The sequence below is a fragment of the Terrapene carolina genome, unplaced genomic scaffold (genome assembly GCF_002925995.2).
Source record: "Terrapene carolina triunguis isolate 2854851 unplaced genomic scaffold, T_m_triunguis-2.0 Scaffold95, whole genome shotgun sequence".
NCBI lineage: Eukaryota > Metazoa > Chordata > Testudines > Emydidae > Terrapene > Terrapene triunguis.
Window position 1 is genome coordinate 24,597,221 of NW_020664446.1, and position 13,393 is coordinate 24,610,613.

The following is a 13,393-nucleotide window of genomic DNA, read 5'->3' on the forward strand; positions in this document are numbered from 1 at the left end:
CCCCCCCCTCCCCGGGTTCATGCATTAAGGTGCTTTAGCGGGGGTCTGGGTTTTATTTTGATGCAGTAGGAGCAGCGGAATGTTGACTGGAGCTAAAAAAGCAGCGGAATCTATGCGGTTTTCACCCTTTCCCTGCAAATTTCGCAGGAAACCTCCCACCCGAGCCTGGCCCTTCACTAACCCTCCCAGTGGCCTGTTTTCCCCCTTCATACAACAACCCGCAGCAACTGCCGCTCCCGCTCCCGCTCCCCTCAGCCATAGGTTACGGCCCCGGCCGGGGCCGCTCCTTTTGCCCGCCAGCGCCCGGCAGGTGCGCCGGGGCGCAGCAGGGCTCTGGGTGTGCCAGCACCGCGCTCGCCGGGGGAGGAGGATTGGCGCACGTGACACTGAAGCGAACTCGTGCAAATTGCGTAAGAGGAAATTCAGCGGGCTCGCAGCAGCAGGGGCGCCGCGTTTGTTCTTGGGGTGGTGTCTTAGGGGGGTTTTGTTGGTGGTTTTTTTTTTTTTTTAAATCCCTTCTGCAGAGCGGTGAGTGCTGGTGCATTTTCTTGCGGCCCCTCTAAAGCCAGCGATGGCGGCATAAAGCGGGTGAGATGGGCAAAGTAGAGTCTGAGCTGGTGTTTTCAGTCCCCGCTCTCCTCCTTCCCCTTGCTCCAGGTCAGGGGGTTCGTGCTGAAGCCCTGGAGGCCTTAGTGGCTTGCAAATGCAAACGCCTCCCCTGGCTCCTCCCTTTTGCTGCGGCCGTGCTGAGGAGTGGGGGCTGGGTTGACACATGTAGAATAACTGGGCCTGCTCGTTTAGGCTTATTCGTACAAGGGAAAGATGGAGCTGGGCCCCATATTTATTTGTTAGAAAGTCATTGAAACCCCTAGTGTAGTTAAAAAAACAAAGTTGGGGAGGGAGAGCAGGTTTAAGAGTCCCCTCTTCAAACTTTTTTTTTTTTTTTTTTTTGGTGTGCCTGCAGCTTCCCTTTGAACAGCCTGGGAAAGTGCTTGAAGGTTTGTTTTCTTCCCCTTCCCTCCCTTTGTTTGTTTGGGTGTTTTTAAAGCTTTGCTAGGGTTTTGTAACATGCTGTGCATTTCTCTAGTGTAGGGTGGTATCCAGCTGGGACATTCTGACTAGGAAATTTTCAAGAGAATGAGATGAAACTGAAAGTGTGCTGCTTCTCCCAAAGTGACTCTTTGAAAAAGGCAGCGTGGGGGTCCACACGGATTGTGTCTCAGTGACTTCCAGATCGCATTTGTTCAGCTTACAAATAAAAAGAGAGCTTTTCTTAGCTGTCAGGCCTGCAAATTCAAGATCACAGTAGTAAAGATTCTGTTGGCCAAATGCTAATCTCTTTTACACCTGTAGAATCCCGCCAATCTCAAATTATGTCCTTGGCTGCACCTTTGCAATCTACTGCTTCTAGGGGCAGTTCTTAAGGGCATAATTTGAAGACCAAATGGGTTGGTGTGGATGGCACTAAAAGCAGGACTTAGTTAACAATTCTGTGGCTATGTGGGGCTGGAGAAAATAAAGTTAGGCTTTCCCAGAGCAGTGTTGATTCTTCGGGGGCCAGCTAGTAAAAAGTGTCTTTAAAAATCTGCATTCTCATCACTGAATAATGAGATATGACTAATGCACCCAGAAAGCAGACTTGATGAGTAAGAAGGTGCCAATTTTTGTGAACCCTCTTCAAAATAAAACCTTACTTTAAATATCTCACTGAAATTTACACTGTACAATCCTACAATACATGAAGGAGACAGCTGGGAAAAAAATTCCTAGTAATGGGGTTCTTGGTTTCATGAGCACTGTGGAGTTGAGTCCAGACTCTGAGTATTTTCTACAGTAGAAGGATGCAAGCACTCATAAACTAGTGGTATCAGTAGGACTCTGCATCTGGAATCTGCAGAGTAATCCTAAATATTTCAGGTTTCAGAGTGGTAGCCGTGTTAGGCTGTATCAGCAAAAAGAACGAGGAGTACTTGTGGCACCTTGGAGACTAACAAATTTATTTGGGCATAAGATTTCGTGGGCTAAAACCCACTTCTAATGAGACTATTATCAGGAGGAGGAAAAAACACTTTTGTAGTGATAATCAGGATGGCCCATTTCAAACAGTTGACAAGAAGGTGTGAGTAACAGTAGGGGGAAAATTAGCATGGGGAAACTGGACAGTCTCTACGCAAAAGAATAAATGGACACAAATCAGACGTCAAGAATTATAACATTCAAAAACCAGTCGGAGAACACTTCAACCTCCCTGGTCACTCAATTACAGACATAAAAGTTGCAATTATCCAACAAAAAACCTTCAAAACCAGACTCCAACGAGAAACTGCAGAACTGGAATTAATTTGCAAATTGGACACCATTAAATTAGGCTTGAATAAAGACTGGGCATGGATGGGTCATTACACAGACTAAAAACTATTTCCCCCCTACTATTACTCGCACCTTTTTGTCTACTGTTTGAAATGGGCCATCCTGATTATCACTACAAAAGAGTTTTTTTTCTCCTGCTGATAATAGCCGACCTTAATTGATTAGTCTTGTTAGAGTTGGTATGGCAACACCCATTTTTTTTTATCCGATGAAGTGGGTTCTAGCCCATGAAAGCTTATGCCCAAATAAATGTGTTAGTCTCTAAGGTGCAACAAGTACTCCTCGTTCTTTTTGCTAAATATTTCAGTTTTCCTCCTCATTCTTGTTTTATTGCAGGTCACCCTGTCCTCCGTTCCCTCAGGCTACAGTGAATTGGGAGATCTGGTTGCCTTCTAGTATTTTCATCATCTTGGATCTGAGATAAAAATGGAAATACCAGATCTCTTGTTATGTCAAGCAAATAGGTGACTCCTTAGGGCCTGTCCTACAACAACAAAACTAAACCCTTCAAATGCCCTGTATCTACTTCTGTCATACAAAATCTCCCTATGGTGGGGAAAAAAAGGGAAGCAAGTAATATTGTAGACAGAATGAACTATGTTCCAGAATTTATCTGCTCAATCTGGGCTGAGGATAATTGTTTCCTCTGTAGAAAATATTTGGTAATATGGTGCCAAATCTGTCACTCCTTTTTTTATTTTAATGTAAGGAGAAGGCAAAATGAAGGTTAATAAGGAGTATTTGTTTATTGCTATATATGTAATACAAACAGTAAAAATATAGATAGTAAATATAAAGATCCTCTTTGTTTGCTACTTCATCATTCTCAAGCAAGTCATAGTGTAGTTATTGTTAATTTCTGCATCTTCTTCATTTCTTATTTTTTTTTATTTTGATCTCTGCTTTCACCTTATTAAATGATAGAATGCTGCACTTCTATAGTATTTCAAATCTTCAAAACAATTTATAAGTATTAATCCTTACTCACTCTGTATCACAGGTGACTATCTTCATTTTTTCAAGCAGTGAAATAAAGAGACAGTGTGAATAAGTGACTTGCTCAAGGTCACTTAGTGGCAGAGCTGATTAATTCTTGAGTCCAAATTGTCCCTATGCGGGGAGTGTGAGGAAAACATATGCCAGATTAGAAATTCCATGGGATTGCTTGTGGAATATTCTGTTTGGGGGAGCTAGGGTTAACCCTTTTGTGGAAGTGTGAAAGTTTTCGACTGAGAACCCTTTGAATGTTGGCAGTCCATGTGAGGCCAAGGTAACTATATAGAAATTATATGCTGCTGAACTGTGTATATGGCCTTTAGTCTTCCCTTCATTGCATAGCAAATGTAGCTTCAATGGAGCCATAGTATGGAATCTACTATTGGTGCCTGCCCACAGAAAAATTCCTCCCTGCCTGTTGAGGTAGGTTCCTCAGCTGAGTCAGAAGTAAGTGTCATGTGGAATTCCCATGGAGATTTAATGAGCTGATGCCCCTCTCCTACCAAACCAGTCCTTGTCTGGTCCATTCAGGAAGAAAGACAAGATGAAATGTGTGTGGTATAATTAAGTCACAGCTTTTTTAACTTCCTACATCTGGGGATAACAAACAGGAAATTGTACAGTTCATGTAATTATTCTTCCCTTAATCATTATCACCTATTCCCTCTTTCCAACCTAGTCCTGGCCCATTGCTGGGTTACTGCTGCCCTCCCCTTGTTAAGGGGCAGGGATGAAAAAAAGGAAGCTTTCTCCCCTGGTGTACAAATATTAGGAGCCAATTACCCCGCTTTCTTAGAGGATGCCTTCCCTTAAATCCACTTCCAACCTGGTTTAGCAGGGAATCAAACCTTTAAATGATATCTGCACTGCACACTTGCTACCTACTAAGTTGTGACATCTTTCCTAACCTCCTGACCTACCCTAATGAGTCCCTGAACTGCCAAGGGGAAAGCAAAAAAAACCAACAATAAAAAATCCAAAACCAAAACCCATCCATCTTGCCTTGGCCAATCTGGTGGTGAAGGAAAACTTTCTTCTCAGTGTCAAAAGAAAAAAGGCAACTAGTGCAATACTCACAGCAGATCATAAAAGATACAGTCCTTATTCTGATCCTGTGGATATGTGGTGCGTGGAAGGATGCTGTTTGTGATGAGACAGAGTTCTGTCTGGAGGACACAAGGTATAAATACCCCTTGCCCTCTTCCCTTATGCACCAGTTGGTTCTGTGTCCCCACCTGAACTGGGCACTTTAGTTCTCCCTTGGCTTAGCTCAGATACAGTCTATTTTCCCTCCCGTGGTAACCCAAGGACAATGGATCCATTAAAAGAGCAATCACCCCTATTCTTTCAGCTGTTCCACCATGTTCAGTTGTGGTGAGCATGTTCTCCTTGTGTATGAATCCCTAACTCTGGCAGCGCTTCTACAGGATCTCTGGAGAGAAGGGTGGAAGAAGTTCACAGAGGTGATATATTCTTTACATCCATCCCCGTCTCCTGCCCTACAGGCTGAGATCTGCAGGGTTTTTATTAACGCCCCGTAGAAGTGGATGGGGCACTTTGGATTTGGTTCCCTGCCCAGTGTTCACACCTTTTGAATATCTTGTCTCAAACCATAATTACTAGTTTAGTAGTTTTTCTCTTCCAGAAAATGTAGAGGGCTTTTTATTCTTTGTGTAAAATTCTTAAATTTGGCTAGCTGGAGCAGTGCCTTCTCAGTGTTTTCCTTTGAAAGCCTGTTTAAGTGCCATCATGTCTATCAAGCTTAAATAGTCTTAGATTTGAAAATAAAAAATGATTTCCTTAATACCATAGGCTATTTCTCCTACGTACCTAGAAATACAGGATACTCACTCTAAAAGTTCTGAAGTTGCTATGTATTTTGTTTTTTTCTCAACAGCGTTTTGTGAGTGTTTTATCTATCCATACAATGTAGGTTTATCAACATTTAGTAAAAATAAAACAGTATAATTTTGCTCATAGACTTGATTAGATTTATAAGTAGGAATGCCCTAAACACTAAAACTTTCCTACAATCTTGCTTGTATTTGGTAGGATAGAAGCAACTTTTACTCAAAGATTTTGTCATCAACGTAGCCAAATAGGTTATTTAGGGGCTTGTAAGGATGGGTTTGGCAGCTTCTATCTGCATTCCGATCCATGACAAGTTAATTACACCATTTATTCAGCAACTACACGGAAGATCCATAGGAAACTATAGTAGTTATACTGTAACTTGTGTTACCGTGACTTCTTTATCTCCTGATAACTCTGTAATTAACTTGTCACCACTGTTTAACGCTTAACATATGTAGAGAATCAATTCATGGCATCACTAAAGAGATAGTAGCCTGAAGGAGAAGCTTGTGCCCTTTGGAAAGGCTATCGGAGTTTACTTAAAAGGCAAAATCAGGGAGTTGGGCAGTTCATTTTGGGAAAACTGCATAATGTGGAAAGACTGTTCCGAAGCAAACTGGGATTTAACAGTGTTTTTTAAAGTGTAGATTTAGGTGACAGAATAAATTAACTTCAGTTGCAAAGAGGAGAAACCTAATAGTCTGGAAAGGTATATACAGCCAAAAGAAGAACAGGTTTAGGAAATAGATGGTAGTTTTTGTTAATGTTGTCCCTTACTTAAGTGCACAGTTAAGTATGTGGTAGAGCTAAAACAGCTGTAATCCTTAAAAGTTAAACCAATCTGTGACAGCCACTACACCCAGTCATGCTCTAGCTAAGCAATACATAATTTCCTTCTTACACTACCCCAGAGGCTGCTGATATAAAAGGTGATACCCTTGCCCACATGTTGAATGTTGAAACTCTGTGTGAACAGTGATGGTTATTCTCAATTAGATTAGTGGCATAGTAGCTGAATCGTGGCCCCTAGGGAGCAAAAATACAGTTTTTCTGCACCAGCCTTAAAAGTAGTAAGCCAGTCTGCCTGGGATGCAATTGTTTTAAAAATAAGTTTCAGTTTTCTGCTTAATTCTTTTCATTATTTTAGTTGTTAAATATGCAGGTTTTGGAAAAAATGTTTAGAACAATGAGCTAAATCCTAGGTGTATTCAGCCTAATACTTTAAAAGATTTCCTGTGTTAGAAATATTTCCTGTTTGTAACACTAGTGTAGTCAGCAAGTATCCAACACAGCCTGTATTGCCCATTCCCAGAAGTCGAAGGGTGAAACTGAATGCACATTCTACCAATAGCATAAGTCGTAAAAGCAAGCACTTGTTAAATCTATTTGTTTTTATTATAGACATCGATCTGCCAGTCGCAATAATGCATTTATGGACATTTTTCTGCAAGCACAGCGCTGGTGGCAGTTTTTACTGACAAATTGAGTCATATGGACAGTAGTTCAAAATACGCTTACTTTATTGACAGATTGTGCAATTCTCTAGTTCACTGAGTGTTCATAAGATATCTGGGTTGGTGAAGAGAATGTAACTAATGGGAAAATGTAGGACAACAGTTCTAATTTTTGAATGTTGAAATCTGTAAGGAAGTGACAGGACACAGCTACATTTCCTAGTTACTCTTGCAAACTTTTTAACTCTCTCTAGAAATTTTTCACTGACTAGATGATCTCCTGAGGTCCCTTCCAACCCTGATATTCTATGAAAAGAAACCTGACCTGTCCTGGCATCATAAATTCAGTCTTCCAGGTCTGGAAACTCTCTTTCATACTGATGCATTAGATTGCTAATGGAGATAGTGCAGCCTTGTAGAACACCAGTACACCATCCACAAGGAAACTGGCACAGACGTACAGAAAGATATTTGAGTTTTGTGAAAGTCTAATAAAAGAAATTTGCACCTAAAAACATGAACACCAAAAATGCTGCCTTAATCTTGTAATTTTACAGCAGAGAATTAAATTGATCACCACGTTTATTGCCCCAAAGTAGGCCATGGTTTGGCAGGAGTCGAGTCATACATACATGGAAGTACAGGAAACTGAGTTATATCTTACAAAGATAGCATTAATATGCGCTGACATATTTTCCCATATATTGTTCTTCCAATAGTTTCTTGCAAAAAATATTATTTGTGTGATGATCTGCTCTAGGTTGCCGAAAAGTACACTCTAAAAAAGAACTCAAGTGTGACCATAACTAGAAAGTATAGATCATGGATGGTAAGTAATTGGGGATGGAGGAGTTTTTTAAAAAACCAAAATGCACCATCATTTTGGTACTAATCCATGATCCTTTTCAGGTCAACTTTCACTGCTTATTAACTATTTCATACCAGAACGCAGCACAAGAATTGACAGTGGTGTATTTTGGTGGCTAACAGGAGCATATTCCAAATATTTGAGCTTTAATACCCTAGACGCCATAGTTAGTTTAACCTTTTAGGATGCAATTTTCTATACCTGTTCTCTGCTTAAATCTGGAATTGTTTAGCATTGTACAGTTTAAGCATGATGCCTGCATATGTTTACGAGTTATGGAAAAGATGAGAAAATGTGTGTGGTGGGGGTGGCTTACTGAGGGCTAGTGCTTTTTCCTTGGTCTGAAAGATCTTGGCTTGTTTAGCCTAACCAAAAGAAGGCTGAGGGGAGAAATGAGTGGTCTTTATAAATACATCAGAGGGATAAATACCACGGGAGAGGAGTTATTTAAGTTAAGCACCAGTGTGAACACAAGAATAAATGGATATCAACTGGTCATCAATAAGTTTAGGCTTGAAATTAGGCAAAGGTTCTAACCATCAGAGAAGTGAAGTACTGGAAGAATAGTGGGGACAAAAAACCCAATTGGTTTCAGGATTGATCTTGATAAGTTTATGGAGGGGATGGTATGATGAGACTGCCTACAATGGCACCCAAATCCCATTGAAAAATCAATGGAATTTGGGTGCTTATCTCTCTGGGGTCCCTTGAAAGTCACAGCTTAAATGCACAACAAAAACCTTGAATTAATACAATATTCAAGCTGTATGGTTAGTATCACAAAGTCAGAGAATGTGAAAATTGAGGTTCCTAGAACATTTAGCATTGACATAGTTATATCGTACATACATGCGTACACTAAGCAATTGCCTCAGCACGCGCTGACCTCTAAGCCTATGTGGAGATTATGTGATGTCATTAGAATTTTGTATTGATATAGGAGTCTACCCACATGTATCTGGCTGTGGGGTCATGGTATGTTCTAGCTTTTACTCCTACTTTCTGTTTAAATGTATAGTTTAATCATAGAAACATAGGGCTGGAAGGGACATTGAGAAGGATCCTGTACTGAGGCAGGGCCAAGTAAACCTAGACCCTCCCTGTCAGGTGTTTGTCCAATTAGTTCTTAAGAGCCTCTAATGATGGGGATTCCACAACTACCCTTGGAAGCCTATTCCAGAACTTAAATATCCTGAATTCAGCTATATTTTTGGTTAAGGCAGCTCATTGGTTTAATGGTTTTGATTTTTCTCACTTTCCGGCTGAAATACTGGAAGCTAAATTGCAGTATTCAAAAGCCAGTTTTTAGTGCATTAAGGTCAGATCACATAAAGGAATTAAAGATTTTTATTAAAATAGCATGCATTAGCAAGATACAGCCCAGTTTGGAATTAATAACTAAGATTTGTTTTGCTGGCATCTAAATCATGCTAACTACACACTGCCTGTGCAAACCTTGTTCCCTTCCGCCAGGTCTTGTTAGTAAATAACATATACTAATGCTGCCTTGTAAATGATGGTGCTGAGTAATCAATTGCCATTATAATTATATTTAAATTGTCTGTGCCCTAGATCAATCAGTAAAATGCAAGCAACGAAATAATTATTTTCAGTAGTTAGCACATTGAAATGCAATGTATCTTTTCAGTAGTTGTTAGTGGTATTATGTAGAGCCCTGCACAAGACTATTTTTTTTTTAATCCCGCTCTGCAATACCCACTCCCACCTTGTTTCTTGCATTTTTTTTATCCTGCTCTCACCCACAAAAACCTTAAGATCCAGCAAGAGAGAGAGATGTCCCCATGCTACTAAAACCAAAACCAAAACAGGGTTACTGTCATATACATAAATGGAATTCAGACACATTTTTTACCACTAAAAGAATAAAACAAGTCTTGCTTAAACTTTGTAAAAGAATACTTTAACTCCTGTTGTAATAGACATCAGATCTTTCTATTCCTCACTTAAATTTAAGTATTAAAACCTTTATTTAAAAAAAAACTTGTTTACATCACTGAAATTCTATTTATGATAAACTGACGAGAGATTTAGTGTTTTCCTGCTAAATATTGGTCTTTTTTTTTTTTTTATTTTGCCCACCCAATTCAACCCACAACAAAGTACATTTTACTTGCTCCCGCTATTATAGCAGTGGGTCCTGGAGGACCCCAGTCCCACTGCAGGGCTCTAGTGTTATGTACTGTTTCCTTGCTATTGAATGAGCTCCTCTGCCCTGGCCATTTATAAGAATGACACTTGGTGACATGTGTATGTGTGTGTGTGTTCTGTAGCCATCAGCTTGAATGCAAAATCTAGACATATACGGTTGCACACAACAGGCTAAATCCTGCTTGCTTTACTCACATGAGTGGGGACAAAGAGTCCTGTGGCACCTTATAGACTAACAGATTTATTGGAACATAAGCTTTCACCCACGAAAGCTTATGCTCCAATATGTTTGTTAGTCTATAAGGTGCCACAGGACTCTTCGTCGCTTTTTACAGATCCAGACTAACACGGCTACCCCTCTGATACTTGTCACATGAGTGGGATTACTTATGTGAATAAAGCAAGTTGGATTTGCCTGGTATAGATAAAAATGTTTATTTTTAAATTTTAAAGTACACTGATTTTATTATTGAGCAACTTTAATTACTTTTAATTTCTTTTTAAACTTGACTGAGTTACATGGCCGAATGTACAGCATCTAATACTGTAAATGAGCTACACAAATTGTATAAACTTTTGTTAATTTGCCATCAGCGAGCTGGGGATATGGTCTTTGAATCTCTTCCCCATTCCAATCATGATAGTTTCCACAATCTTTCTGTTAAGAAGTGCCTTCGTATTGAAATAACTTGAGAACTCTTAACTTGGATCACGCTAGCTTCAGAAAAGCTGTTATAGTACTCTGATCATCTTCGTACAATGTGTGTAGACAATTGTTGTGAATTTTCTTTCAGACAGGTCCACAGACTCTGATACCTGAGGAATTCTGGTCATGTTGATTCAAGAACAAACAAAAAAAAATACCCTGGACCAGTTTGATTAACATTACATGTTAAAATTGTAGGAAGAAAAGAGGTTGATGTTGAGTCCTGTGTCTTGGAGTGGAAGTGTCAACGTTTCCGTTTTAGCTCTGGAAGACTAGGTGACTGGTGGGCTCTTCAGTAGGAGCAGATGGGCTTGCATTCAGAGTTAAGAAGCTTGTATCTTCTTCCAAAAACACTTTCCACTGTCAGAATTTGTGGATCTTCCTCATTAAAGAAAAGTGTTACCACTTCGGGCCTGATATTTTCAGAAGGGCTGAGCATCCACAACGCCAGTTGAAGGTGGCAGAGATGGGAGCTCAGTACATCCAAAATGAAAGCTCAAACTACTTGGTGAAACAACAACTTAAACTAATGATGTCTATTTACATTGTGCTACTCTGAAACCTATTTACATTGTGGTGCTGTAACTGAAATATGGTTTTGAGTAGAATAGTTGCATAAAAATTTCATCCTGGAACCAACAGGGCTAAGTTATCAACCTCTGAAAATAAGGCTTTATAATAGAAACACTCAGTCTTAAATAGAATAGCAAGAAGATTGCTGCTATAATTAGTGCAAATAAAACTGAGTCCCATGTTAGTGAATGCACTTTGTTTTATGTTGTGCTATTAATATTTAAAATGTGGATTTGAATTCTTTTCAGCTATCTTTTTTTAGTGCAGCTATGCTTGTTGATAATTCCAGAGTGAGAGTCTCTAAGAATATGATTAACCCTGCAGGTCATCTTATAATGTAATTATTAATGATTGATTCTGTTTATCCTTGAAATCAATATAGGAAGCAAAATGGTTTGGCATATATTTGGGGTTGATTTCTTACATTCGGTAAACATGATCCTGTGACAAGACTAGTATTGGTTTATGACTTAGAACATGTTTGATGAATCTGAAGTGTGTGATTAGTTTTATATAATTATTGTGATATGTGGTGGTTTCTTACATGACTTTTATGTTAATATGGCCAATAGTGTTAACATCTCCTGCCACTAATAGTTAGGGTGGGGATGTGTAGTAATTGATCTTCCTGGGAGTGCTGTAATGTAAAAACAATTCAGGCTGTTTGAAGTATATTTTACAAGTGTGCATTGGGCCTTTGGGATGTTATATTGAAAAACCCAATTGTACAGTTACCATGGGAACCCAATTAGAATAGATTGCTTGAATTTTTTTCAGTCTTTCATCTTGACCAAAAATCTAATGTACTTTAAATGTTTTCATATGGAATTTATTCATATACTGACTTGATATAATAGTTTTTTATTCCAGTACCAAAATCAGATAGCATTAAATTCTGTGGATCCTCGAGACTTCCTTTTAAGGAAAATCTACTACTAGCATCTATATATGAGCAGATGAACTGAGAAAAATACCTTTTTATTATTCTAATAGTGCTTATCACAGTGCTTCTATTAAAATGATTTACAGACTTTGGCTTATTAAAGGTAAACAAAAAAATTTCTTAAAATCTATTATTCGTAACCCGGATGATCAGTGAAAGATGAGCCAAATTGTGACTGGCCCCTGAGGTAGGGGCTTTGCAAGACTCTTTCCTTCTGCACCCAAAGCAGCTACCAGGCACAGTTATAGGCTGTATCCTCGTGAGCTTTCCCCTAACACTTTCTTCTGGAAACTGAGGAAGTGGGCCCTAGCCCTCACTGGCCAGCAGAGCTGGTTAGAGGCAAAAAAGGAATCACGCTGCTTTTTTTTCTAAGGCTGTGGCCACACTATCGGTGCTACAGCAGCGCCATAGTGTAGACACTTCCTGCAATGATGGAAGCAGTTTTTTCTTTGCTGTAGGATCTCCACCTCCCCAAGTAATGGTAACTAGGTTGATGGAAGCATCCTTCCATCAACATAGCTGCGTTTACACCAGGGATTAGATCAGGGTAGCTATAGTGCTCAGAGATGTGACTTTTTCAGCCTAATTTATAAGTGTAGACCAGGCCTAAGAAATTGTGCCGCCTTCTCACCATACCTGACCCAGCAGTCGTGACAGGGTGTACCTACCCCGTGACAGGGAGGCTACTACACATGCTCAACATCCCCAGTCCAGACTCAGCTGCAAACACCCTCCCAAAATAGTGCCAGGGTGTATCACTCCTTCTGTTCCTCTGGCAACCCCCGATGCCTTAGTCCAATACTCTAGTTCTAACTGTTCCTTGTTCCCCCAATGAGGAGCATGAGAAATAAGTTCCTGACTTTTCCATGCCTCTTGTTATTCAGGTGGTCCCTGAGGGGGAAATCAGTGCATATTTCTTTAGTACTGTTGAAATGTCGTGCACGGGGCTGCACAGAACTTGGCAGCTATGTGCTTTGAGTCCCTTTCTGAAGAATCCTTCCTTCGCCTTAGAAGCTAGATGCTTGCCCTGCTCTGCATGCTTCTGCCAATGGGATCCTCTTTAGTAGAGGAGCATAGAACTAATGATATATAGTTTCTCTAAATTAGCAATGGTAGTAGGTATTATCGCTATACTGCACACTAACAGGATAACCTGGTTGCTCATCAGATCACCCCCATAAGGGTTCTTAGCATAATGAGATACACTACTTATGCTCTGTCTTGAAGGTAAAATAAGCAACCTCCTTGTTTAATTGCAAAGACTTGCTGTAAAAAGTGAAGGCATTTGAAACTATTAATAAAGGTCGTAATAATCCTTTATAATGGAAAGGCTAGGCAACCTAAATATAAAGTTTGCTCCCAGCTCCCCTCCCACTAATTGTTGTATTCTTTTGTATAGAAGGAGTTTTATTACCTTGTCTTGTAGTCTATGGTTATGCATTGTGGTGTCTCAAATACTG

The 13,393-nt window shown here is 39.8% G+C and overlaps 1 protein-coding gene across 2 annotated transcripts in view; it reads left to right on the forward strand.

Moving 5' to 3' along the window:
- Positions 1-494: 494 nt before the first annotated feature.
- The window catches only part of MGMT (O-6-methylguanine-DNA methyltransferase), a 286,389-nt gene continuing 273,490 nt past the window's right edge, over positions 495-13,393 (forward strand). The window contains exons 1-2 of one of the 2 annotated variants that reach the window (XM_026651162.2): positions 495-588; positions 965-998. The gene's annotated coding sequence lies outside the window, so the exon portion shown is untranslated. The remainder of the gene's footprint in view (positions 589-964; positions 999-13,393) is intronic. The other variant, XM_026651164.2, reaches the window with a different exon arrangement.